At 41.9% G+C, this 27,539-nt stretch overlaps 2 long non-coding RNA genes across 2 annotated transcripts in view; one reads left to right on the top strand and one right to left on the bottom strand.

The window, feature by feature from the left end:
- Positions 1–27,539, top strand: part of LOC123281457 (uncharacterized) — a 75,994-nt gene that overhangs the window by 28,530 nt on the left and 19,925 nt on the right. The gene's annotated exons all lie outside the window — the stretch shown is intronic.
- LOC139042286 (uncharacterized) overlaps positions 20,900–27,539 on the bottom strand; it is a 31,688-nt gene continuing 25,048 nt past the window's right edge. The window contains exon 3 of the long non-coding RNA XR_011498846.1: positions 20,900–21,073. This is a non-coding gene — a long non-coding RNA (uncharacterized lncRNA). The remainder of the gene's footprint in view (positions 21,074–27,539) is intronic.

Genomic DNA, 27,539 nt, shown 5'->3' with positions numbered 1-27,539 from the left:
TCATATATTATTTATTTTTTATTTAGGTGAAATCAGTATACAACATTATGTAAGTTTCAGGTGTACAACATTATAATTTGAAATCTGTATACAGCACAAAGTGACCATCCATTATCGTACAATTGACTTACTATACCAATTTCGACCAACCCCCAATCCCCTTCCCCTCTGTAACCAACAACTGTGTTTTCTGTATCTATGAGTTTGTTTCTTTACATTTGTCTGGCTTTTTTAGATTCTACGTGAGTGAAAACCTACATTTGTCTTTCTGCGTCTGACATTTCACTTATCATAATACCCTCAAGGTTCAACCATATTGTCATAAATGGCAGGATTTCATTATTTTTTATGATTGAGTAGTATTCCATTGTATACATATACCACATCTTCTTTATCCATCCATCTGTCAATGGACACTTGGGTTGTTTCCATATCTTGGCTATTATAAATAATGCTGCAGTGAACATAGGGGTGAATATATCTTTTTGAATTAATACTTTTGTGTTCTTTGTATAAATACCCAGAAGTAGAATAGCTAGATCATATGGTAGTTCTATTCTTAATTTTTTGAGGAATCTCCATACTGTTTTCCATAGTGACTGCACCAATTTACATTCCCATCAGCAGTGTGTGAGGGTTCCTTTTTCTCCACATCCTCTCCTATACTCGTCATTACTTATCTTTTTGATAATAGCCATTCTAACAGGTGTGAGGTGATATCTTGAGTCTTTGATTTGCATTTCCCTAATAATTAATGATGTTGAACATCCTTTCATGTGCCTGTTAGCCATCTGTATGTCTTCTCTGGAAAAATGTCTATTCAGATCCTCTGCCCATTTTTTAATTGGGCTGTTTCTGTTTTTGTTGTTGAGTTGTATAACTTCGTTATATGTTTTGGATATTAACTCCTTGTTAGATGAATAATTCGCAAATATCTTCTCCAATCCAATCAATCTTTTTTTTTAATTGTGTGTCTAGACTATTTACAATTAATGTAATTATTGATAGGGCTGAATTTAAAATTAACATCTTGCTACTTGTTTCTTATTTGTCCCTGTGTTCTTGCTCCTTTCTTTCTGTTTTTCTTCCTTCTTTTGCATTAATTGCATATTTTTTATGATTCCATTTTATCCTAATTATCAGCTTATTAGTTATACTTCTCTAAAAATTAGTTGATGGTTGTCCTAGGGTTTATAATATGCATCATTACTTATCATAATCTACCTTAAAATAATATTATTTCATTTATTACATTGCATAAGAATCTGACAGCAGTTTACTCCCAAATTCATTTCTTCTATTTTTTGTGTTATTATTGTCATACATTATACTTTTACATACATTATAAACCCTACAACATATTGTTTCTGTTTTTGCCTTATCCAATCAGTTATCTTTTAGAGCAATTAAAAATAAGGAAAATGGATTTTATATCTACTTTCATTTTTACCATTTTGGCACTCTTTGCTTCTTTGTGTAGATCCAAGTTTCCACCGGATATTATATTCTTCTGCCTGAAGAACTTCCTTTAACATTTCTTGTAGTGCAGGTCTACTGGCAATGTATAATATCAGCTTTTATTTTTCTGAAAATGTGTTTATTTCACCCTAATGTTTGAAAGATATTTTTGCTCAATATAGAATTCTGGGTTAACAATTTTTGCTTTTTTCTTTTGGTATTTGAAGATGTCCCTCCATTATCTTTTAGCTTGCATAGTTTCTTATGAAAGGTCTCCTGTAGTTCTTATCTTTGTTCTTCTCAGTATAACGTATCTTTTTCCTCTACTTGTCTTCATAATTTTATTTGTATTTTATGTAAGTTGACATTGGGTCAACTATCTTGCAATTTTGTAATAAAATAAAGCTGAATCTTTGCTTTACTCTTTACAACAAAATAAATTCTAGATGGATCAAAGATTTAAATGAAGAAAAAGCATAAAACTATAAAAACACTAGAAGGAAATATGGATAAATATTTTTTATAACTTGGGATGGTACAGATATTTATAAGCATGACATGAAATTCAGAAATCCTAATAATATTGAAAAATCTTAACCCATTGAGATTTAAACTTCTATGTAGCAAATATCAAAACAAAAGATCATAAACAAGATTTAAAAAGTAAGGAAAACATAGGGCAAATTTTGTCACTTGTATGCCAAGCAAAAGATATATTTATATATCAAAAAATTCTAAAATATCAATAAGGAAAAGATGAACAAAGAAATAATACATAGGCAGAATATATGAAAAAGCAATTCCAGAAATAAAAAGTGAGTAAGTCTTTGAAAAATTATTCTATTATATAGAATGCTAATAACAAAAGAGATATTCTTTCTTTTTTTTAAGCTATCAGATTGGTAAAGGTTAAAACAACAACACAATACTCAATGTTGGAGAAGAACTAGGAAAACAGACCCCTTAAAGCACCTTTTGTGAGTTTCTAAATTGATAAACTCTTTCTGAAGGGTCAGTTGGCAAACCGGATAAAGATGAAAAATCCTGCACACCTCCCTTTGACTCAACATGGTGAGAGGCAGCACACAGGATTCAGCATCAGACTACCTGGGGTCTAATCCTGGTTCTGCCACACACTTGCTGTGTGATACTAGGCAATTTATATCATCTCTCTGTTTAACTTTTATTGTCTGTCAACTGAGAATATTAAATACCTACCTCATTGGGTTATCATGAGGATTTATTGAACTAATATCTATAAAGCAGTTAAAATGGTGAATGGCACCATTTTGAACCCACATCAACATGACTGTTTGTTGTTAATATATCAGTAGTGGTCTTCATGAAAATCCTCTGAAATCGTTGGGGCCCTGTAAGCAAAAATCATCTTATAAGAAGATTTTTTTTCCTACTGACCACCAGTTATCATCGTCATTTAAATTAGTTGAACCTGTAGGTCCTAAATTACTAATGAGATGATGTGATATCATGATAGTAAACAGTTTGAATTTAGGTGCCAAGATGTTTGAATTTTGTCAGTGTGCTTGACATTTTGAAGAATGATGGTTTACTTGTATCTCAGCCTATAAATGCCTGGACACTTTCCTTAAGAGCCATGACCCACGTTCTTAATGCCCAGTTTACACCATAATTAAAAGAGCCATGTGGTCCTGCCACAGGGCCAACTCAGTGTGACAGGCCATGCCCTCCATTCTGTGCCATTTCTGTTTCAACTGTTGAAACAGGCTGACAAAATTGCTGTTCCTCTTTTGAATGATAGAGACACAAGACTCCTTAGAGATCTACAGCTAAGGACCCATGTGACTAGAGAAAAAAATTTTCCCTTGGTGGCACTTTTGGAATGAAGAAATTCTTCCTTTACCACTGAAACATCTAGCAAGTCTACTTTTGGAAATTATCTGAAGGAGATAATAACAAGAGACAAAGATGCTTATAGTAGTAAAACCAAATCAAGTTTTCATTAACGGCCAATTGTGTAAATAAACCATGGTTCATCTATAGAATGGAATGCACACCCATTAAAAATATTTCTGTGGATGTACACATATATGGAAAGATTCCCATATTGTTGGATAGATTGCACTGGTTGCATTTATAGCGTGAGCATTCATTCATTTTTTTTATGTCGAACTTGTATCCACTTGAAATTATATATTTTTTATTTGTTTATTATCTGTTGCCCTCAGTAACCTAAGATCAGGGAATTTGTTTATTGCCATACCCAGAATCTTGAACATCATAGGAATTCAAAAATACTTATTGAATGAACAGATGAATACATGAATTCCACTTCTGTATATGATGTATCTCTATTTCCATTGTATACGTCATACAGAGAGACATCTGGAAGCTCAGTTCACCTAAAGGCTGGCATTGGTTGGCTCTGTGTGATGGATGCTCTCTCTCCCATCTCCTCAACCCCTTACTCCCTATCTACATCCATAAATACAAAAATAATATACAAATACACTCTCAATGTATAAACTTCCAACAATATGGAAAAACTATGTAGATAAAAGCAGAAGTTCCCTTTCATTCTCTCCTCTTCCCACCCTGCCAAATCCCACCCTTCTTCCCAGAGATGACCCCTGTTATCAATTTTGTGTATATCCCTCTAGACTTGTGGAAACGTACACCCTATGGAGAACAACACAGTTTTATTTGTGAATATTCTTTAAACAAAATGGGACTAGTCTGTATATATTGTTCTGCAATTTGCTTTTTTCCATTTAACAATATATATTGAAGTTCTCTCCATGTCAGCACATGTGATCCTTTCTTGTTCTTTTTAGCTGCTGCACAATAATCTATAATATGCACGTGTTACCTAGTATGGATGCATTCCAGGTTATTTTATCACTCCCCCACGATGGGCATTTAAGCTGGGTCCACTCTGTTGCTGTCACAAACCACAACGCTGCAGTGACATCTCATTAGGTTCTCTTTGTAAATATCATGTGTATTCTCAAGACAAAAGTTGTGAAGTGGAATTGCCAGATGAAAGAATTTATGCATTTAAATATCATCATTTTCTACCAAACTGTCTTTCCCAAAAGTGACACTAATTCCCCTACTAATATTAGGTGAGAATGACATTTCTCTATTCTCTTGTCAAGACTGAATCATATTACTAATCTTTTAATGTTTTGCTGGCTTGACAGGGAGGAAAATATGTCTTTATATTGTTTTAATTTGCATTTCTCTGATAACTGGCAAGATTGAGTCCTTATACCTATGTTTATTAGACTTTTCTTCTGGGAAATCCATATTTGTATTCTTTGTTCATTTTCATGTTGGGTTGCTTATCTTTTAGTTAATAATTGGTAAGATTTTTAACAACATATATTCTGATTATTGATTTTTTGTTACATATTTGAGAACTTCTCTCCTTAAGATCAGAAAAATAGGTCCCTATATGGTCCTTTAATGGTTTTTGTAGTTTTGCTTTTTATATTTAGCACTGTAACACATTTGGCATTTCTCTGTGTGTATGGTGTGAGATAAAGATTTAATTTAAAAAACTTCCAAATGAATAGCCAGTTGCTCTAACAGCATTAGTCAAATACATTTTCCTTTCCCCATTTGGAAAACCGTCTTTGTTAAGTCCCAATTAATGGCATGATTTTTATTTGAATTTATTATATATGCTTTTATTTTTGAATTATTTACAAAAAGCATGCATTATTTTTAAAATCTGAAAAGGCAGTTATTTTCTATATGAATACATATTATAAGATAATACACAAAGTTATTAATGATATACTAATTTAAAAATTCAGGTGATAGCATTTTATGTATAATTTAATCTCAGTTATGTAAATATATCTATGAATACATAAAAGCAGCAGAAGAAAAGTAAAATGCTAACAACTATACCTTGGTGCTCTAGAATTCAGGATAATTTTTATTCTCTTCATGGTGATTTTTTTGTGTGTTTTCCAAATTTTAAACAGTAAACGTATTATCTTTATTATAAGAGAAAAGCTAAGTTATTTTAGAAACATTTAGCAATGCACACTAAGATTTTCTTGGGCCTCAAAATCAGGAATATAGAAACTTTTTCTCTGACAGCAGTTGATAAACAGCTAGTAGAAAATCAAAATTTTGATTTTATAGTTGTCATTTTTCTTATGCTAATATTTTGTTTTCTTTTAGGCCTCAAACTTGCTGTTTTTAGGCTTATGTACTTATGCTAACTTTAAGTTCGCTTTATCCTTAATTATACTTTATTCCTTACACCCTTCAAATGTGTTTGTCACCCAAGTGGACCTAGAGTGGGGTTTCTTTACTTTCACATACAGTGTTTTCTTTCCTAAGCCGGCTGTGCAATGAACCACGCTTTTCTCCACACCAGGCTGCCTTCCCGGTATTGCTAGTTAGGGAGGAGAAGGGAGGGTAAGAAATCCCCAAAGAGTTATAGCCAGGGAGTCCCAACCTCGGGTTACAGATCAACATCCCAGTGACTGATCAGAACCTTCCTCGTCCTGCAGTTCATGGGAAAACAGCACTTTCACCTTCTGCAAATTTGTTATCAACCAACTGGGAGAAGACCTGGCCCTTAGAGAGCTGGACAGCACTGCAAAGGCAGAGCCGAGGCTCCTGTGAGTTTCTGCCCCTTTTGAAATGGAGGCTCAGGTTGCAAGGAATGATGGCCTCCAGTGGTTGCTCCAGCTTCAGCGCTTTCTCACGCTGGGGAGGGCCCGGAGGTTGGAGGAAGAAGGGTGGGAGGGAGGGGCAGGGTGATTGTTAGGGAGTTTCTGCCACATACCAGCCTCCACGCTCATGCTTTTCTCCTAGGGCGCGCCTGAGACCTAGGCCACAGCGATTCTGTTTGGGATGGGACAAAAATATCTGTCGAGAAATTGATAGCAGGTGCTGGCTGCTTAGGACTGCCTTTTTCCCGCTTGCAACCAACCCCGAACCTCATATATTTTTTTAGGAGGTGTGTCGTCAATAACCAGTCCCTCTCCTCTGGTTCAGGCAAGCCATCCTAGTCCGTTGGTGCTTGATGAAGGAGGTAAAGGGTTCAGGTTCCTCGTGTGAAGATCCTGTTAGGGACTATGTTAGCCAGAGGCATGACTTCAGCAGACAAGCAATGCTCGAAATCTTAGTTCAGGAAGTGTGGACACTTTTCTCTTTTGATTTCATAATGTCCTTTAAGCTGAATGCCTCTCTCTTGCCTGTGTTTCCTGTCACAGGCTCCAACAGGCTCCAATTGTAATACCACTTTTAGCTCTTAGTTCCAGTTCTTTTCTCCTTTACAAGGCTGGAGTCTCTGATTTTCAGCATTGCCTTCTTGTTGAATCATGTGAGGAGTGGATGTGATATATGTACTCAGGATGTCTGGTGTTACAAGGGTGTGGATGAATCTATCAAGGAAGAGAAGAGAAGACGGACAAGGGACCTCTTTCTGAGCATCTATTATTGTGCTAAGTGCTTTCTATCACTGCATTTGATTCTCCCAAATGGCCTCTTAAATAAAATGTTATAATCTCCACTTTCCATTTGAGATTCACTGTAGCTTCCTTTAAGTTGCACAGCTAGTGAGAACATGCACCCAGCTCCATCTGGAGCCAAAGCTCACAACTTCCTCCTCTTTACCAGGCAGGACCCTGGGATGGTGATGGCAAGCTTGGGGATCCAACATCTGGACCAGGTTTTATTCAAATGTGAACTACTTGCACCACCACTGCACCGCCTTCCCTGCCTTCCACCAGAGTCCGTGGACATGAGCCAGAGGCTGGTGTTCAGGTCAAAAGAAGTACAGCCCCTAGCCACATCACCCTGGAAGGGAACGGTCCAGAACCCTGGCATCCTTATTTACTTGTCTTGACTCAGCTTTTGTAGGATCACATACCTGTTCTTCAGTCTTCCTGGTTATTAATCATGGTCCTAATTCAGGAGATGGATATGAAGCAAATCAGGAAGTGGTTAAAGGAAATATCATACATTTGCCCATCACAGTTTCTTCAAGCTGTGTACTCAGCGCCATGACTCAGTGAGTAATCTCGTTGCTCATGAAGAGTGCTACCATCATGATTTGGTTGCTTTTAAAGCCTCATGAGACATCCTTGCAGCAGTAGAAGAGATCTTGTTTTTTAAATAGGGTGGATTTTTTCTCAAGAAAGAGAGGATTACCCTTGGTCTTCCAGCATGGCCTTCTCCTTTGCTCTAGGATATACAAAAATAAATGTAGTCTGTTTACCTCTCCCTATTGATCAGGAAATACCAAACCCTGAGGTTCCAGGGCAGTGGTTAACCCTGCCTTTGGGTCCATGCCATGTCAGGATATGATTGAACTGCTCTGGTCACAGCGCCCTAATGTAGCTTTGCTCCTATCAAACCCACGCCTTCTTGTCAAGTCAATTACTCCCCTGAAGACTCGGGTAGAGAGAATTAATGGAAATCGTGGAAACTGAAGTTCAAAAGGCTAGATTCTCAACCATTGTTTCTTCCTCATAATTGACCCTTTATTCAGGCCCTTTATTCTGACAAGTTATTCTTTCTGAACCTGAATTTGTGCTATGGCTGAAAGACTATTGTTGGTTTACTAGGAAACAATAGTTCCAAGCATGCTAGACTCCCACCTTCCCTCACACTGTTTATTTTGCCAGGAATGTGTTTCCTTCCATGTCTGCACATCCTTAAGCTGCCCACCCTCTGCAAGGCTCTGTGTAAATACCTCCGCCTTCGTGAAAGAGTCCTTGGATTCTCCAACAGCCCATCGTAAGATGGCAGGGTCGGGGCAGAGCAAGGATTACAGGATCAGACCACCACAATTCACATCCCAGCTCTGCCACTTCCTAGCCACAGGACTTTGGTAAAGTTTCTCGCTGTATCTTTGCCTTAGTTTCCCCATCTGTAAAATGGGGATAAAAATGTATGTACCTCAAAAGTCATTAGGAGCATTAAATGAGTTATTACATATTAAGGGCTTAAAACAGTGCCAGGCACACACTAAGTACTACAGAAGTGTTTGTTAAATAAAATAGATTTCCTCCTCTGAACTATTAATAACATTTCAATATATCTTCTATGGTGCATACCAGTTTCTATTTTCTACTATACAAATTATCTTCTCTCCTTTCCTAGACTGAAAGTTCCTAGAAGTAAATCCATGCCTGTTTCTGTTCTGTATCTCTCACACTATCTTGCATGTGACAGACACTGCATAAATATCTGGTGAACGATTTCCACGGTAACTGCTGTGGCTTGATCCTCTCATTGCAAATGGCAGCACCTATAACTCACAAAGAGCATCATGGGTATTGTCTTTCCTATCCATAAAGAGTTTGATTCTTTCTCAATTCTCTTGGAAAGTGTTCTAAAAAATGTACTTCCTCTCAAAGAAAACACTCTGGAATGTACATCCTGTCAAGGGTCCGTTCATGCTCCTGGCCACTGGAAGCTTGGTGTGGCAGTGAACAAGTGTGTTAAAGTCGGCTCCCCAGGATGGCTGCTTCCTGGTAGCATCACTACAACAGAAACTTTTGTCAGCTCACTCGGAGAACCTATTTGCTCATGGGAACCTGGTTCATTTATGCTCAACTTCTAAGATGTTGCCTAACAGACCAAAAAGGCAAGTCATCAATTTTATTGTGAAATAGATCTCCTAAGGAGGTCCTTCAAAACTCTTGTTGGCAGGTTAGCACATTCTCTTTCCAATATGGAAATTTACTTGAAAAGTCAAATTAATATCAGAATGCTGCCCAGTGGGTGTAGAGTTGAATAAAGAAGTTAGATGTTCAAGTTCTGATTGCTTAATATACCCATTTTCACTAAAGCAAATGCAGACCAGAAGGGGCAGGGTGCTCTGCACACAACCACACCAGACACACACTAACAAATTCTGACAATTTACTTATCTCTTTCCAATATTCCTGGCCAGTCATTAAAACTTCCGTTATGACATTACTTCCTCATAATGGATATGTTTCAGTGTCCAAGATTACAACTTATCTTTCATTCTGAATTCTAAATGAAGGCTTTCCTTTTGGGAAGTACTCTAAGTCCTTGGCTAATATTCAGAGAATGCTCTAGCTTCATCAGCAACACATTTATAGCAGTCTTTGGTGTGTAATTTTTTGGAGGGAAGATGGCAAATATCATTCAATTTTACATGGATTCTTGTTAGTCTCAAGTCCTGATGTTGACATAGTCTAACCTGCATCCTACATTCCAGAGGCACCCTGTTTGAATTTCACAGCTTCAAAAATCCTAAATATTGTTGGCATCTTAATTTCGCCGGGAGGCAAATGCCACCCATTCAGCTAGCAATTTTCATCTATTGAATCTGGTTCTAATTGAAAACATCAGTAGGCTCTGTAGCTAAAGAGGTCATTTCTGTCGTTTTCTTGTGCGCCATTGCAATTCCCCCAGGAAGCAGAATACACTGTGCAGTTACGTGGTAGTGTTTGGTTTTGTTTGTTTGTTTGTTTTGGTTCAGATCTAGCTGAACTCCTTGGATGATAGTGGAACTGGGAGATGTGCCTTGAGTCCGAAGTTTGCCAGTAGGCCGCACCTTTTGTTCCACTCTCAGAGTTGCGCTCTTGTGACTCCCAAAGGTCCCAGGGAACAGAACAGCACCATCATAAATGTCTCTCTGTTCTCAGCTAATTAAGCTCTGCCAATGTCTTCTCTCCAGATCCTCACCAGTGCCATGTCATTCCCTGGGCACGTGTCTTAGGTTCCCCTAGAGAATTGGGCCCAACATCAAGTTTTTACTTGAAAGGCAAAGAGAGAGGTGTTGAAACATTCAAAGAGAAAATTCCAAAAGTATTCATGGTTGACCATAATTTGAGTTGCATTAAAAATTCTGGATGCAGGCTTTGCCTTGGGCTTCAGTAAACAAGTGAAGAGTCGTGGGTGAGGATGGGAACGAGCATTGAACACAATTTTGAAATCCTTTTATTTTGCGGAGGAGGAAAATGAGTCCCAGAGAAGGGAGGTGCCTTCAAGGTTACAAAACTCCTTAGTAACAGAGACGGGACTTGTGTCTTGAGACCCCCTGTTTTTTCAACTAGATCTCACATAATGGATACTGCAAGTGCTTGATAATTTAATTAGCATTTAACCACTAACTTCTTGAGCACATTGTGGAATTTTTTTCCACTTCTATTAGAAAACATATATGATGCAATTTTTGTAGAAATTTTAGTTTAACTATATAAAAGATATTTCTTGAGAGATTACTGCAGGCCATGTTCCATATGCCTGTTTGCTCGGCACTGAGGCTAAAACTGTGAGCAAGACAAAAATGATCTGTCTTCGTGGAGCTTACAACAACAGAGAACACAGACCTGTGAACAGACCAGGAAGGAGCGGGAGGATAAGGACTGTGATTAGGAGGGAAGTTCCTATTTATCCAAAGGAAATGAAATCTCCATCTTGAAAAGATAGCTGCACCTCCCTGTTCATTGCAGCATTATTCACAATAGCCAAGATATGTAAATAACCTAAGTGTCATCAACAGATGAATGGATAAAGAAGATGTGATATATAAATATACAAAGGGATATTATTCAGCCATTAAAAAAGAAGGAAATTCTGCCATTTGTGACAACATAGAGGGACCTTGAGGGTGTTATGCTAAGGGAAATCAGTCAGCAGAGAAAGATAAATATTATGTGATCACACTTACATGTGAAATTTAAAAAAACAAAACCCATAGAAACAGAAATCAGATTGGTGGTTGCCAGAAGCAGCAAGTAGAGGGTGAGGGAAATGGGTGAACATGGTCAACAGGTACAAACTTCCAGGTATAAGACAAATAAGCCCTGGGGATGTAACGTATAGCATGGCGGCTGTAGTTAACAACACTGTATTGTATATTTGAAAGTTGCTAAGAGAGTAGATCTCATCACAAGAAAAAAAATTGCAACTATATGTGATGACGGACGTTAACTAAATTTGTGGTGACCATTTCACAATATATGTATATCAAGTCGTTATGTTGTATGCCTAAAACTAAGCCAATATTTTGTCAACTTAAAAAACCTCTCCAAAAAGAAAAACAAAAAGGAAGAAGAGAGTCCCAAGAGGTGGGGTGGGGATGGTCAGAGAAGGCATCTTGGAGGAACTGTTTTCTAAACCAAAACCTGCAGATGAGTAGGAAGAAGCTAGATGGGGAGGAAGAGGACTCAGCTCACACTTGCTTTCACGCTGCGTCCTGCTTCTGTGGATTAGCATGTGCTGGGTCCTTGGCTTGGAATGCCCTCCACACCCTGCTCTGCTCACACCCTCATCCCCTCTGCCTGCTGAGCTCTTAGTCATCCTTTCCTTCTGGGGGCAAGTGTCACCCCCTTCAGAAGCTCTCCCTCACTCAGAACAGGCAAAAGGTCTTTACTCTGTTCCCTATCATGTTTTACCTTTTATTATAGCGATTATCATACGCTGCAAAGAGATGCTTTCTATCTGTCTTCTCCACTAGATTTCAAACTCTTAGAAAACAGATTTTCTTCTACTCACGTTCTCATGTCTACAGTGTCTGGTACAGGGCAGGTGTTAAATAAGTGTTGATACTTGATAAAATAAGTAACTGGCATCAGGCTTAGCCGACAGCTCTCCGAATGCTGCCTCAAAAGCTTCCAAACTACATTTTGGTCTTCAGATTACGTTTGAAAGCTCTCATGTCTGAAAGTCCTTATTAGGGAAGATCTTAGGGTTGCCTTTCAGGAGAATGAGAACACAAACCCAGTCAGGAGTACGGAGAGTCACCGCACTTGGAGGCCCAGGCTTGTGCTCCGGCTGTGCTTCTCTTCATTCTCCAGCTGGTGAGGGATGGAAACTGCAGGCTCCCCCAGCATGTCCCAAAGTCCGGAGTCCTCCCTGGTGATTTATCTTGGGCTAAAGACTTACTAGGAAAGCTGCAGAACAAAATGAGAAGCTATTTGAAAAGTCTGGAGCCAGACAAACACTTGTGGGCAGGGTGAGAAGAAGAAGATGAACTGTCCATGTGAGAGCAACGAGAATGCACTGAGCCTGCCGTTGGCTGGGTGGTTATGGTGATGGCGGCCATCTTTGAAACGACACATTTGGGAGCCTTCGGTGTTCTTTATTAGACTATTCTGTTAGCTAACTCACAAGTTGCTTGTTTGTTGGTTGGTTGGTTTAAATGGCTTGTTTTTAACATTTAACTGGCACATTACAACTAGTTTTATTCATCTAGAGATTTTACCAGCTCCCAAAGGGTCAGTCACTTGCATTGTCTTTGTTGGAATGGGCGAGTTTTCCTGCTCATTCATTTTCTACTTACATGTAAAGAGCTATCATTTCCGTTTGAAAAATATCTACATTCACAGTGACTGCCCAGGACATTGGTTTTGGTTTAATCACACAAAAGATATGATAACCTCCACTGGCAGTCGGACAGTGTCTGAAGCGAGAATTAGCTTAATCGGCTGTCCTTGTTAACATGCTCCCAATTATAATCTGCTTTTGTCCACCACATTTTATCTGCAGTGGAGAGACAGGAGTCTCTCCTCCTTTTGGGCCAGTCTCCTATCTGTGCTAGAGGATTTTTTATACTGCTCCACCTAGACCTTGAGTCATCTCAGCAAATCTGCTCATTATGAACATTTTTTAAATGGAAAGACCTAGATGCAGCAACTGAACCTGGAGTTGGAAAGCATGTGAATGTCAGGTGAGTGGTTATGTCAAATGTTGCAAATACATTTTCTTTCCTAATTACTCTGGGCCTCAGTTTCCTTATCTTTCAAATGTCTTCACCTTGAAGGAAGCAATTTCCAGAGTTGTTTGCAGGCTCTTATGGTCTGGAGTCTATCTAAGCTTTGTATCATCACTGATGGAATGGGTGCCATTCTTTCTGTGGGGAACCCCAGACCGGGGAAGGGACTGAAAGGTCCCCAGAGCATCCAACCCATTCAGGAAGTGGGAAAGTGAGCTCTCCTGACTCAGACCCCGGAAACGAGGCCATGCACACTGCAGCCCAGAAGACGCATCCTGTTGAACCATGGATGGGGTCCAGTTGGGAGGGAAGTGGGGAAGGTGCTCCAGCTCTTCCAGCACGTGCCCCTCAGAAATTCTCCTGACTCCTGGATGCCTGAGGGACCACCATTAGCAAGCGGGCTGCCCACTCCCTTCTAGCTCCCCTCACCCTCCTTCGATCCCCTTAAGGATGAGTGATCCTGGAGTGGGGACTGAGCCAGTTGGGCTGTAAGGCAGAGAAGAGCCTGTTCTGAGCAGAGAGGAGGTTCCTGGAACCTAGCAGAGCCCCCTTCTGGGTACTTCTGTTGCAAAGCAGTTCGTGGCATTCATTGTCTAGGACACAGAGCTGAAAAAGAGGGCTGACTCTAGGGGTATGGGGGCATTCTCAGTGAGAGCTTGAACTGAAGAGGAAAAAAGTTGGGTTTTTGTGAGCCTTTGCCTTCTCCCCTTCTGTCATGGTGGATCAGGGCTGGATCAGGACAAGCAGCCTGCTCCTGACTTGTCACCCGTGACAGAACAAGATTCCAGAAAGGCAAGTGGTCTTGGAGGGGAGGTGTGTGAGTGGCTGGCAGTTCTCAGCTGTGCCTGCCCCTTTAGCTGTGTGACCCAATCCAGGAAGCAGAGGAGGCCAGTCAGCCTCTGAGAATTATGCACTCACCTGAAACTTAAGCCAGGCTTTAAAAGAGGCCAAAACGAGATGATTAAGCTGAATGAGTGGGGTGAATTTTAATGCATTTCCCAACTCCCCAGAAGAGGAGGCAGTTTAGCAGTGGTTGTTGCTAAAGATCTCTGTTATTCAACAGAACAGATTAATTCTCAAAAATCTTTATTGAGGGGCCAGCCTGGTGACATAGTGGTTAATTTTGCGCACTCCGGTTCAGTGGCCCAGGGTTCGTGAGTTTGGATCCTGGGTGTGGACCCACACACTGCTCATCAAGCCATGCTGTGGCAGCATCCTGCATATAAAACAGAGGAAGATTGGCACAGATGTTAGCTCAGGGACAATTTTGCTCAAGCAAAAGGAGGAAGATTTGCAACAGATGTTAGCTTAGGGCCAGTCTTCCTCACAAACACAGAAAACAAGCAAAATGCCTTTATCGAGTGCCCTCTGTATGCTTGGAAAATCAAGCAAGATGCTTATAAAAGAGCTTTTCTATGAGCCCTAAAGTACACTTGCTGGCTCTGCCTGCCTGACCCTACCTCATTAAAATTCCAGATGTCGGAAGAAGGCTACGCTCCATTCCGTGATTTAAGGCCCCCTTTGTTAGTTCAAAGCAGCCTCAGCTGCCCCTGATGCAGAGTGCCAGGTTCATGCCCTTAGCTACATTTCGTTGAGAAGGATGCCAGGTGGGCCTGTCTCTAGAGCGTAGTGGTTTTTCTTAAGACAAGGGGTTCTTAGGAATAATTGGGCCCCCAAAGTGTGTGTGAATCCCCAGAAAATGTGTTTTTGTTGTTGTTTATTTGAGTTTTTTACAACAGGGCCTGTGACTTTTACCAGATTCTTAAAAAGAAAGACAGACAAAGAAAAGTCCCCTCAGCCACGTCCCCCGACTGACTCACAGCTCAGGGGCTGGGTGGGACCATCCTTTCTGTCTTTGTTCTCTATACAGCCCAAATGTCCCCCTACTTTTCCCAAAGCAGGAAACTGTATCACCCCGTCCTGCCCCCTTAGTCGTTTGAAGGCTCCTTGCTGGCTGCACAGCCAATCATTGCTAGGCAGAGGGAATCCTGGAAGAAGCAATCACCAGGCGCCTTAAGATCAACACTTGCCCTCTTTGCACCATGCACAAGTCGCAGAATGACTTCAAAGAGATGTCCCAACAAACACACCGCACCCCTACCCAGGGTGAGAGGGCTCATGCACTTTGGCCAGCCATTATTCCGGCGCTGGAAAAACTCACAGCTCAGTTCCTGAGGGCAGAGAGTAGAAGGAAGCCACTGCAGTGTCTGGAAACAGGGTGAGGCCCCTCCCCGGGGTAAGGAAGTGGGGGTGGGGGCTGTGAAGCTGGCGGGGCCATAAGCTCCATGGAGGAAATATCAAACTCTATAAGATGTGTTGCCTTTCTGCTGCTAGTTCTCTCCTTTTTCTTTCTTTGTAAAACTCCATAACCCACTGATTTTCATTTACCACTGATAGATATGTTTGCTAATTTGCTAGTAATATTGCTTTCAAGCGACAGGAAGGAACTTGTGTTTGGTTCCTTGACTTTGTTTCGGAGGCCAGTCCTGTGGGAGGTGGGAGTGTCTTGACATTGATTAATGGGACATTTTCTTGCTAAGGAGTGGGGCTCCTTCTCATTTATCTCTGGGCTTTCTCTTTTGTTGACTCACTGCCCACCTCCTGAGACTTTCCTCAGAGATGGAGGAGGCCGGCTCCCTGGGGATTTGGGGACAGTGGAGTAAGGCGCTTTCCTCACCTGCTGACTGGCTGAAGCCACCATCCTCCACCTTACCGGAAAGGTCTGTGCTATTTACATATGACTCAGTGCTGTGACCCGTTGAAGGAAAAAGCAGCGAGTTAAAAAAAGAGTTCTCTTCAGATATAGGCTGGCTTGATGGGATCTAAATTGTGGTTGGGAAGACTGAGACATGGGATGGTGCTGAAAATTGAGACAGGGAAACATTTAGATCGCAAAGCTGGGGGGTCCCTTTCTAGCAATAAGGAGAAGGGGGTAATGGCTAAGATGAGAGTGATTTTTTCCTAGGGAAGTAAAGATATTCTATCAGTTAGGATGGAACAAAGATAAATTGGGCGAGGCCATTTGTGTAATGGAATAAGCACTGAATTGGGAGCTAAGGATTGGGTTTTAAATCCCAACTCTGCCACTTATAAGCTTCATGACCTCTAGGAATAATTTCCTTGAGTTCCAGTTTGTCATGCCCCCATTAGGAATAGTAATGTATCAGGATGGTTTAACTTGCAAATAACTGAAAACTGAATTCAAAATGGCTTAAATACCAGAGAAATGATTTAGTTCATGGCCTCTAACGAGTCCATAAATGGTAAAAGCTTCAGGCATGGTTTGATCAGGGTTCCAGATGCATCTCTCTTTGAGTCTCTTGTTTCTGTCCTCCTTCAAATGCTTTCCTCTTGGGAGAAAAATGGTGGTGGCAGTTCCAGGCCTCCCAGCTTGCACATCACATTGCCCAGAATAAGGTAGAGAACTTCTCTTCCCCAATCGCTGAACAAAATTATTGGAACTCCCTCCGACTAGACTGACTTACATCACATGCTCACTCCTGAACCAATCATTTGGCCTAGTGAATGCCATGCACTACTTGTCATAGGCCTGGTCATATATTCTTGTTTACACCAACCACTGTAACAAGAGGGATGGAGTGGCTGTTTGCTTTAGGCTGGGAGTTTTGAGAATACCATCCAAACAGCGCAATTGCTCCATGGTAGAGAAGGGGCATACTAATGATGTCAACTAAAAGTAATATCATTCATTAAGGATGAAAGGGAGACTTACATAATTTAGCATATATGGACCTTCCCAGCACCACTCCTAGCACATAGGAGATGCTCAAACATTAGTCAGATCTGAATTTGTGGTGAGATGTCCTCTCTCAGTTTTCTATTGCTGTAAAACAATTTATCATACAGCCAGCAGCTAAAATTCAACACCCATTTCTTAGCTCACAGTTCTGTAGATCAGAAGTCTGGGTATGGTGTGCCTGGGTTCCCTGCTCAGGGTATCACAAGACCAAAAGCAAGGTGTAGGCCAGGCTGCATTCTCACCTGGAGCTTGAGGTCCTATTCTAAGCTCATGCAGGTTGTTCACAGAATTCAGTTCCTTGTGGTCACAGGACTGAGGTCTCTGTTTCCTTGTTGGCTGTCAACAGGGAGCCACTCTTAGCTCCTACAGGCTGTTTCAGTTCCCCTCCATCTTCAAAGCCATAAATAGAAAAGCTCTCTTGAACTGAATCCTTTTTGTGCACTGAATCTCTGGGTCTCTACACCCGGATTTAATGGGCTCATGTGACTACGTTAGGCCCGCCCAGACAATTTCCCTTTTGATGAATTCAAATGATTAGTAGCCTTAATTACATCCAGAAAGTCTCTTTTTCCAGGTAACATAATATAATCAATCACATGGGAGTATTATCCCCTCATAGTCCCAGGTTCTGCCCACACAGAAGGTGCCCAGGGGTGAAGATCTTGGGGGCCGTCTTAGAATTCTGACTGCCACATGCTCTCAGAATAAAGCCTCACTTATTGTAACCTGTTTTGGTCACAGTGCAAGGCATCATAGGAGCACAGTAAATATTTGTTGAGTGAATGAATCAACACGGTTCCCAAGGCCCTTCAGGATCTGATTCATTCTTGTCTCCTGCCAGCTGACTCTCAATGCGCGCACACACACACACACGCACACACACACACAAACACACACTGTCCACACTCCTAGGCCAATGCTGCTAGGCCTTCAGACTCAGCTGCCCTGACCTCTTTGATCTTCCAAGCCTGGGTCAGGTAACCTGTGCTAAAAGCTCCCACAAGTACCCTTATCATAGCATTTATTATAAGATAATGTGTTAGTCCCCACTCAAGACTGAGAGCAGGGAATGCAGGAACTCGTATATGCACACTGATTTGCAGTGTGACCAACCATGGATTCTGACACATATTTTTCCAAAGACTCAGACTTTCTAACACCAACCACACCCCTCAGCCTAGAGTCCCTTAACCCTACGCCAGTGACTTAACTTTGGACCCCATTTGGCTTCAGAATTCTGCATCAAGTGAGAAGAGCTTAGGTTAAAGCATAGTAAACTGCAAAATGCCATAGCAAACTCCAAAATGCCACAGTGAACTGATAGATGCAGGATGCCATCCTAGTGTCTGATACGAGGCGATGGCGTGGCAAGTGCTTCTGGCTCTTCAACCATGTTGTGAATGTACTAACTGAATGTCTGCCTTCCCCTTTACGTATCACCTGCAATTTCCGCTGCAGCACAGGCAGTGCTGGGGTGGTAATGAAGAAAAGTGTGCTTCTTGTGATTTTTTCTTTCTGTTTAAAAGTCCATTTCCATTTCACAGAATAATATACTATGGGGAAACAATATGCTATTAGTGTTGAGAGCCAGGGCGGTAAGATGAGATTAGCAGGCAATCCTGAACGGGATTCTGTTTCAGTTGTTCTGTGAACTTGGACAAGTTCATTCTCAATCTTAGCCACTCCACTAGGCTCTGGGAATAGAAAATGAAGAAATAGTTCCTACCTTTGTGGAGCTGCCGGTCTAGGGTAGAGATAGAAATGGAAGCAGAAAAATGACATATCTCGGTATATATTTGAACAGGGTGACAGAGTACAGAGCAAGGAGCTGCTGGTGACAGTCGACTCTCATCTGAAGTCTGAGTAGGAGTTCGCCAGCAGGAGTAGGAGGAAGGGAGTGCAGGCAGGGGGAGCAGCTGTGAGCAAAGGCACAGGAGGTGCAGAGAGGCTAGGGAAGTGGGGAGGGAGGGACGCTGGTGAGCTCTGACAGCCAAAGGCTTTGCAGGACATGGCTGTTGCTCAGGGAGCCAGTGAAGAGAGAAGAGCGTGAGGGAAATGGAGCCGTGGAAGGAAGGCTCTACCTGCTTAGCAAAATGCAGGTGGGGAAGAGAAACAACTGGTCTAGGAACACGATGAGAATGGCTGTGGGAGCAGCACGAGAGAGTCCCAGCCTTAGTTACTTCCTCACAGCCTCAGTTTCCTTAGCATGCTCTGTCCTTGTTGGGGCAACTCACCTCCAGCTCAGCTGGGTAGAGAGCAAGGCCCTGGGCTCAAGTCAGCAAGGTGGCATGGGGAACAACAGCAACCTTTGTGGGTGGCTTTCGGGGCTTAGAAAATGTCTGTGGGACTGACTGGTCCCAGGACCTCCACACAGAGGAGAGAGGCGCAGGGACTAGAAGTCGTGGCGTTGCGACAACCCCTTGGTGGGAATGGGTAAGTTGGTTTCAGTGGCAGCAGCTTTTTTAAAAGCCTGGCTTCAGATTCCCCACAAAGAGGTCAGAGAGTGGGGTCACACCTCCTGAAGACTTGTTCCGGCTCACAGTTGTCGGTGATGGGAGACATCACAACTCCCCTGGGGCGCCTGGCTTTATGTGGAAGGGAACTTTGAATATTTCTTGAGGGGTCTTTGAGTAGAAGCCTTTAGGATGGATATACCCACGCTAACACCAAACTTGATTCCTTACCAAGTGAAATTTAAAACCTGTGCACAAAAATGTACAATTACCATCCCAGCCAAGATCTGTAGGCCCTAAAAACCATCTTTTGGGGAGCATATAGCCTACTTTTTGTAAGGTACAATAAGATTCCTCATTGCTGTTCACTTTCAACTAACGTCCATCAAGCTCCCACTCTGATCCAGTTACTATATCTGGGACCCAGGAAAGGCTCTTTCCTTTTAATAAGTAAGGGAAAGGAGACTAAGGAAAATTAAATAATTCATCAAAGTTACACAGAGAGCAAATAGCAGAGGCAGGATTTGAACTCACGTTTCCAGATTTGGAGTCTAACATGCATTTATTTCATGAAATGAAGTCACTTGAGTGATCATGTCATTCATAGCCTCCAGGAAAGTTGTTTCATTCATCAAGATGCCACGAGCTCTTGATTCATATTTGAATTCTTACAGAAGATCCCATTCTCTTTTATCCTCCTTTGGGTCATGGAATACCACTCTTACCTACTATCACTAATTATTTCAGGGCACATTGCTGCCTGGCTAAAGGCTGCTTTTCCTACTCTCTCTTACGATAAGATGTGGTGATGTAACTAGCTTGTTACCAATGAGTTGTGAGTGGAAGTGATCTAGACAACTTTTGGATCTTGCCCTTTAAAAAACTTATTACACATGCACTCCCCTTGGTGTTTCCTCCTTCCCTCTGGCTGGAAAATATCGACAAGTGGAGGAATTTCTTGAACCCGGTGATGAAAACCACATGTTGATGATAGCAGAGCCATGCTGCCATCCATGGACCACCAACCTCTGGACTGCTATGTGAGAGTGTAATAGCCAGTTATCGCTACATAACAAACCATCCCAAAACCTAGTGCTTTAAAATAATAACCATTTTTTATTTCTTATAGGGAGGTCTGCTAATGCCAAGAGGTTTCAGTGATCTTGGCTAGGCATGTTGACATGTCTGTGGCCAGCTAGCAGATCAAGTGGGTTCACCTAAGATGATCTTGGCTGGGATGACACGGCTCTGCTCCAAATGGTCTCTTATCCTCCAACAAGCTAGCCTAGGCTTGTCTTCATAGCTAAGGCAGAGCAGCAAGAATAAGAGTAGAAGCATGCAAGGCCTCTCTGGGGGCCTAGAGTTGGACATAGTGAACCATTGCTTCCACCATAATCTCTTGGCTAAAACAAGTCACAAAGCCAAGCTACTCAGAGTTTGGGGAAATAGACTCCACCTCTTGATGGAAGGAGCTGCAAAGTCCACACTGGACACAGGGATGGGTAGGGAATTGGAACCAGTTTTGCTCTCAGTGTACCACGGTCCACCCTCTGGCCACAAATGTTCCCATAATATATATACCAAAGACCTCCGAAAGTTGCGTGTAATTATGCCATTGGATGTTGCTCCAAGTCTAGGATCTCGTGACTGACATCAGGTCCAGATGTGGTTTCTCTTGATCCAAAGACCTATGAACTAAAAACATAAGTTATTTAACATACCTAACATACAATGATGAAACGGGCAAACACTAATAATAAATTAAAATAATAATAATAATGATAAATATAATATAAAAATAACTTTTAAAATAATAAGGAATTAAAATAATTTAAATAATAAATTTAAAATAAATAAACAAACTCTGGCATCTGAAGAGGGGAAGATTGGTAGACACTGGTCTCTGACGATTCTGAAATCCCCTGGCGCAAATACTGCCCGTTTCCCACACTCTGGGGTTGGGCACCATCATGGCAGTGGCTCTCCAGTCCATTGCTCTGCGTGGCTTTTGGCTCTGCCCTCTGGGACATCCTTCCTTTTCCATCACTCTCCTTTTGCCACTTCTGAAAAGGGCGTGAGAAAATGCACAGCAAGCTCAGCCTTCTTCCTGCCTGTAAAGCATTGGGGACCCAGGAGCCTTTTACGGTTTTGAACAACTTTAATTCAGAATCTTTTAGTCCAAGCTGGTGGCACTGTTGCCTTTACAATCCCTTTAAAAACTTCATGGCATTACTTTGGATCTGATCTGAATCCACTCTGTTTGACAAATTCTTTTTGAGACAGGCCTGATTCTCTAGACTATTCTCAGCTTTGGCATTCAGGCTGCTATGGGATGGCATCCTTAAAGTTTCTACAAGCACTTTTGTCCAGCTGAGAGAGTATCCTGGGTACCGCCTTAATTCTTTCCAAGATCTTTTTTTTTTTTTTTTGAGGAAGATTAGCCCTGAGCTAACTGCTGCCAATCCTCCTCTTTGCACCGAGGAAGACTGGCCCTGAGCTAACATCCATGCCCATCTTCCTCCACGTCATATGTGGGATGCCAACCACAGCATGGCATGCCAGGCGGTGCCATGTCCGCACCCCGGATCTGAACCGGCGAACCCCGGGCCGCTGAAGCGGGATGTGTGCACTTAACGGCTGTACCACCGGGCCAGCCTCTCTTTCCAAGATCTTAACAAAGGGTCTTATAACTACCATCTTGATTTATGTTTTACTCTAGGTCTATATGTCTCTGGCAGTGCCTTGGGTTTGATCTTTTAGTGGTTTGGGTCACTGGAGATGAGAAAGTTTTATTTTCCATCCTACCCTGTTCTGTACCCTCTATATTCCCTCTAAATTCAGTTTGCAAATGAACCACTTCTTTCTTTAGCAGGAGATACTTTCAAGTTCTGCCTGCAAATCTCATTGCTCAAATCTAAAATTTCACAAGGTACATTTTCTGTCATCCCACTTACCATAGACAATGGTTTTACTAATTATTTTGCACTATTTAATATGGGTCACCATTTTTCCAGATTTCTATAGCTTTCGGGCCTCTGTATATTGTCTGGTCTCTAAGCCAACGCCACATATTTTAGGATTTTGTTACTGCAGCACCTCACTTATGCATACTGATTTTTGTTTCAGGGAGCTATTGCTATGTGACAAACCTTCCCAAAATTAGTTGCTTAAAACAACCACCATTTTTAAGGTCATGATTCTTCAGATCAGCCATTTGAGCTGGGCTCAGCTAAGGGGCTCTTCTGGTCTTCGCTGGTCTCCTTTGTCTGTGGTCAGTTGCGGGTTGGCTGGCAGGCTCCCCTTCTGCAGATCATCTGACTGTTGGCTGGGTCCCTTGACTCTTCTTCACATGTCTCATTCTCTAGGTCTCTTTCCCATCTCTCTAGCATGCTGGCTGGGCTTATTTTTTTGGTAAGGCCAAAGCTCAAGTGCCAACCAGGCCAATTGTTCAAGAGAGCCAACAGAAGTACACAAGGTCTCTTAAGGCCTAAGCTGGAAACAGGCATTCTGCCACTTCTATTGGACAGGGCAGGTCCCAAGGCTGACCTGTTTAGAATGAAACTCTGAAGTTACAAAGCAAAGGGCACAGATACAAGGAAACATTAGTTGGGGCCATCAATGCAGTCAATCAACCCCAGAAAGAGAAAGAATCTATCTTACTAAAGTCACTGTGCTTGGTTACAGCACCATAGGTTGTAATCTAATACACCTACTGTGTGCCCAGCAATGTACCTGTCACCTTCCTCCTATTTCCAAAATTAAAAGGAGGAAGCATTGTCCCCAGGCAAATATATACCCACGTCTGTCAAGCCACTCTCTGCTGCTTGAGCTTTCCTCCCTCCTGGACCTGGCTTTTGGTGGAGAAAAAGACCCCGACAAACATGATTCTTGTTGTAATGTGCAGAAAGTGAACAGCCTAGGGAAGTGTGCGCTACAGAGATTCCAAAAGAAAAATAAATAAACATAAGCCATTGTAGTTGCTGTTGACAATGCCATTTTTTTTTAAAAGCAATGATTTGTCCTCAGAAGACGCTCAAATGTGGTTTCCACTCAAAGTCAACTGAGGGTGTTCTAACATGTCTTCAATTGAGAAAATTCAAAGCACTAAGTAGTTTTAGAAAAATCTCACTGAGGCCCTCTGAGTACCCCCCCAAAATTCATATCCTGAAGTGCTAAGCCCCTGTCCCTCAGAATACGACTGTATTAGGAGAGAAGATATTTAAAGAGGTGATTAAGTTAAAATGAGGTCATTAGAGTGGGCCCTATACAATATGACTGTTGTCCTCAGAAGAAGAGGCGATTAGGACACAGACACACATGAAGGAAGACCACATGAGGACACAGGGAGACAGGGACCATCTATGAGCCCATGAGACAGACCTCAGAAGAAACCAACCCTATTGACACCTTAATGTTGGACTTCTAGCCTCCAGAGCTGTGAATGAATAAGTTTCTTTTGTTTAAGCCACTTAGTCCATGATACTTTGTTATGGCAGTCCTAGCAAACCAATACACTATCTAAGATGTTGATGAATTGGAGTACTTTTTTGGCTAGAACGGCTCACTTTACACATATTTCCTTGTTGAAGTAAACAGCAGAGCTCACTAATGTCAATAAGAAAATTTTATTGAGCATTTACTATTTGCCAAGTACTGTGCTAAAAACTTTCCATGTATTTTCTCATTTTGTCCTCAGAACAATTCTGTAAGACAAGCACTGTATTAAGCCTGTCTTTTTAGATGACAAAACTGAGGCTTAAGTGACATGTCCTGAGTCTTCCGACTGGCAGAACTGGGATTTCATCCCTCTCAGCTGGAAAAGGCCTTGGCTTTGAAATCAGATGGATTTGAGGTTAAATTTTTATTCTGCAAATTACTGACGATGATACCTTGAGTAGTTTACTCAACTGTTCTAAGCCTTAGCATCCACATCTAAAAATGGTCATAAACCACGGGTTATTGTGATGGTTGAATGATATAACACACGCCTACTAAAATGTTTGAAGAAGCCAGGCACAATTCCTGTTGCATATCAAGGGTTCAATGAATGTCAGCCTTTGTATTTTAAGACAACATTAAGTCCAGTTGCCTTATAACCATCTCTAATCCAGTCAGTCTGTGTGTCAGGGCCAGAGGTCAAGGCTGTTTCCTGCATTACATTTTTTCCAGTTCCTTGTCCCATCTGCTCTTACGTTTCCTCAAAGGATATGACCTTTACCCATGACCTCACATTGTAGATGGGGAGGTCACAAAAGGTCTCACGCAGACTGAAGAAGCTCAAGGTTCAACACAAACTGTCGCACAAAGAAATTAAAGGCCACCATGTACATCTTCTGAATAAATGGCTGAATCCACATGCTCAATAAAAGGGTAGTGATGTGAGCACATGTAATTTTCAAAGCTGTGATTTGGAGGGTGTTGTTTTCATGAGGTGAGATTTTATTGATCATGAGTAGGAGGATGGCATCGTGCTGGGTCCATCAGGGCAGTAAACTCTGAAGATGTACAGCACCAGATCGAATGGGATCAGTGCCTTTAAAAGGGTGAAATGTGCTGAGAGGTTAGAGGATGGAGAAGTTATTTTTGGTTTGGAAACATACAGAGCTTTCATGGAGAGGTCGACATTTAGGTAGGCCTGGAAGGAAGAGAGGAGAGAGATGGCTTTTTAATCCAGGCGCACTTTACTCTCAGCTTGGTTACGTGTTAAGGCATGTGGGTCTGTATTTAATTGACAGCAGAGATGAGCACAATTTCAACTATTTGTAAGGAAGTACAGTTTGTAACATTATTAACTAATATACTCCAAGAACTTGGCAGAAAGAGGCTGTTGTAGGGACAGTTGTTCAAAGGATAAGCAGTTCTTCAGTTGTTTTGGCTATTTTAAGATCTTACCTGGGATTAAGTCACATGAACCAAAAACAGGGTTCCTGGATGATGTCACTTGGCCACCGGCTGAATTGTTTTCATGGATGGTGCCTTGGGGTGATGGGCAGGACATCCCATCATGGGGATGCTTCAAGGCTGCTGATCAATGGAGGGTATCCTGACCTGCTTAGTTCGGGCCTGTAGGCCTCTGTGGTCCAATAGCTGCTCTGTCCCTGAGGAAGTCTTGTCTGGAGAGGTAACCAGCTTTGCCTTTCAGCCTTATTTCCTAGAAAGCTTAGAGTCAAATTAGTGGCTCCCTTGTAACAAGCATACGTATCATTATGTATGCAGTCTTTAAAATCTTATTCTTGGCTCCATTTGAAATCCCCATCCTTGTTTTTATTTCTTCTTAAGTTCCTTTCTTTGATTTATATCTTCTTTTTCCAGCTTTTATATCCTTGTTAACTCCTTTCAGTGTTTTCTAGAAGGAGGTATGGTAGAGCCACACTATCTTTTCATTTCCTTCAAGCCTGTGATCTTTGCACATGAGGTTCTCTTTGCCTAGAAACTTTCCTTTCCCCTTTACTCTTTTCCCCTTTCCACTCTGTCCCCTGACGACCCTGGAACTCTGCCTTCTTTTAGGTCTGTTTTGACATGACTTCTTCTATGGGTTAGAGGCTCCTCCATGTATTCTCTTAGCATGCAGCTCTCTCTGCTCCACAGCACTCTTTTCGCTCTGTGGAATGGACCCCTTCCTTGTCTGTATCCTCTACTAGACCATTCACTTTGTGAGTGTCCAGTCTGTATCTGTCTTCTTCAAGTTGCCTTTCCAGAACCTAGTATTTTGCCTGGCACATATCAGATACACAGCAAACAATGGTTATACAGATGAGAGAAGTTCTTTTTATGACCTCCAGTTTCCTGACATGTCAAGAAGATGCTGGTTATCATGTAGGATTGTTGTGAGGATTAAAGAGAGTGATTCATATAAAAGTCCTAAGGTAGGGCCTGCCATATATTAAGATGACTTCTCACCTTCAACCCCATTCCTTGTAAGTGATTAATTTCTTAGCACATAATTCACTATGAACCAAATCCTTCTTGGAAGCAATGCACAGTTTGTCTCCAGGAAGAAAAGCTACAGATACAGAGAAAGCGATTAGGGAGGGCTTCCTGTAGAGGTGGAGCATTATGGGAGCATTTTAAGGAGCTAAGACTTCAGACAATAACCAGGCTCAAAGAGAGGTGGTGGAAGGTGGGCTGGGGGGGCGGGACCAACACTGGGGCCAGCGAGCAGCCCCTGACTCCATCCTTCCAGGTCACTACTCTGATTTTCATAAGGCAGCTTTGACAAATGCAACAGACTTGGGGCTCAGCATCGGGAACCTGTGGTGAGCATTTCCTGGGGGGTGTGAGCTCCTCTGTGCATATTTTTCATCTTTCTGTGTGTTTCCAGAATCTAACATATTTCTCTGCTCCAACACCTGTTAAACTCAATTCTCTAAGCCATTTGTCCCTTGGCCTTCCTTTCAGCCAATAACACAGTATAAGGTATCTATTCTGTCCCCAAATACCTTTTCCCCCTTTGGTTCTCAAAAAGCAGTAGAGCTTCCAGGGAGCTCGAAGACCATCACATATGTGTCTGAAATTGCTGCATGGTGGATGGGAGAAATGCTGCCTCTTTACTCACGGGAGGCATGGTTTCTTCCACAAATGTGGGTTGAGCCCCTACTGAAAACCAGGCACTGGGAACAGAGGTACCCAAGGATGGATAGCTTGGTCCCTTATCTCCCAGACATCACAGGATCTGTTCTAAGAGGTGGCCTCAGCCTCTTTAATGTCTCCATAGTCCGTTACTTGTCCCCTGTCCCAACAAGTCACCCGAAACAATTGATTTAAGCACACGTCATTGTGTTCACTATGCCACTGCAGCTTCAAAGCACATCTGTCTCCTGATAACTGCTGTAGAGCCCCTCCTAGAGGAAAATTCCAGAGCTGCAGCCTGAGGATCTGGGAAGAGAGTATCTGGGAAGAGAAAGCCTGCAATGTCAGTCTCAGGAGAGGATGGAGAGGTCTCCATTCCTTTCTGAAGGCTTCTTCTATTGCAAAGACTCACTCTCCCCATAGGCCAATAGAAGCGAGAACAAGATATGAGGAGATTAGCCACCCCATCTCTTTCACCATCTTTGCTTTCGTGCCTCCTTTTAATAAGATGGAGATCTAAATATTTAAATATGGCTATTTATAATGCTAGTTCAAGTCGAAAACATACTATTTCAATATAGCCCTAGCTCAG

The sequence above is a fragment of the Equus asinus genome, chromosome 27 (genome assembly GCF_041296235.1).
Source record: "Equus asinus isolate D_3611 breed Donkey chromosome 27, EquAss-T2T_v2, whole genome shotgun sequence".
Lineage (NCBI taxonomy): Eukaryota > Metazoa > Chordata > Mammalia > Perissodactyla > Equidae > Equus > Equus asinus.
Note: the sequence above shows the minus strand (reverse complement) of the source record. Positions and strands in the feature narration are given on the sequence as shown.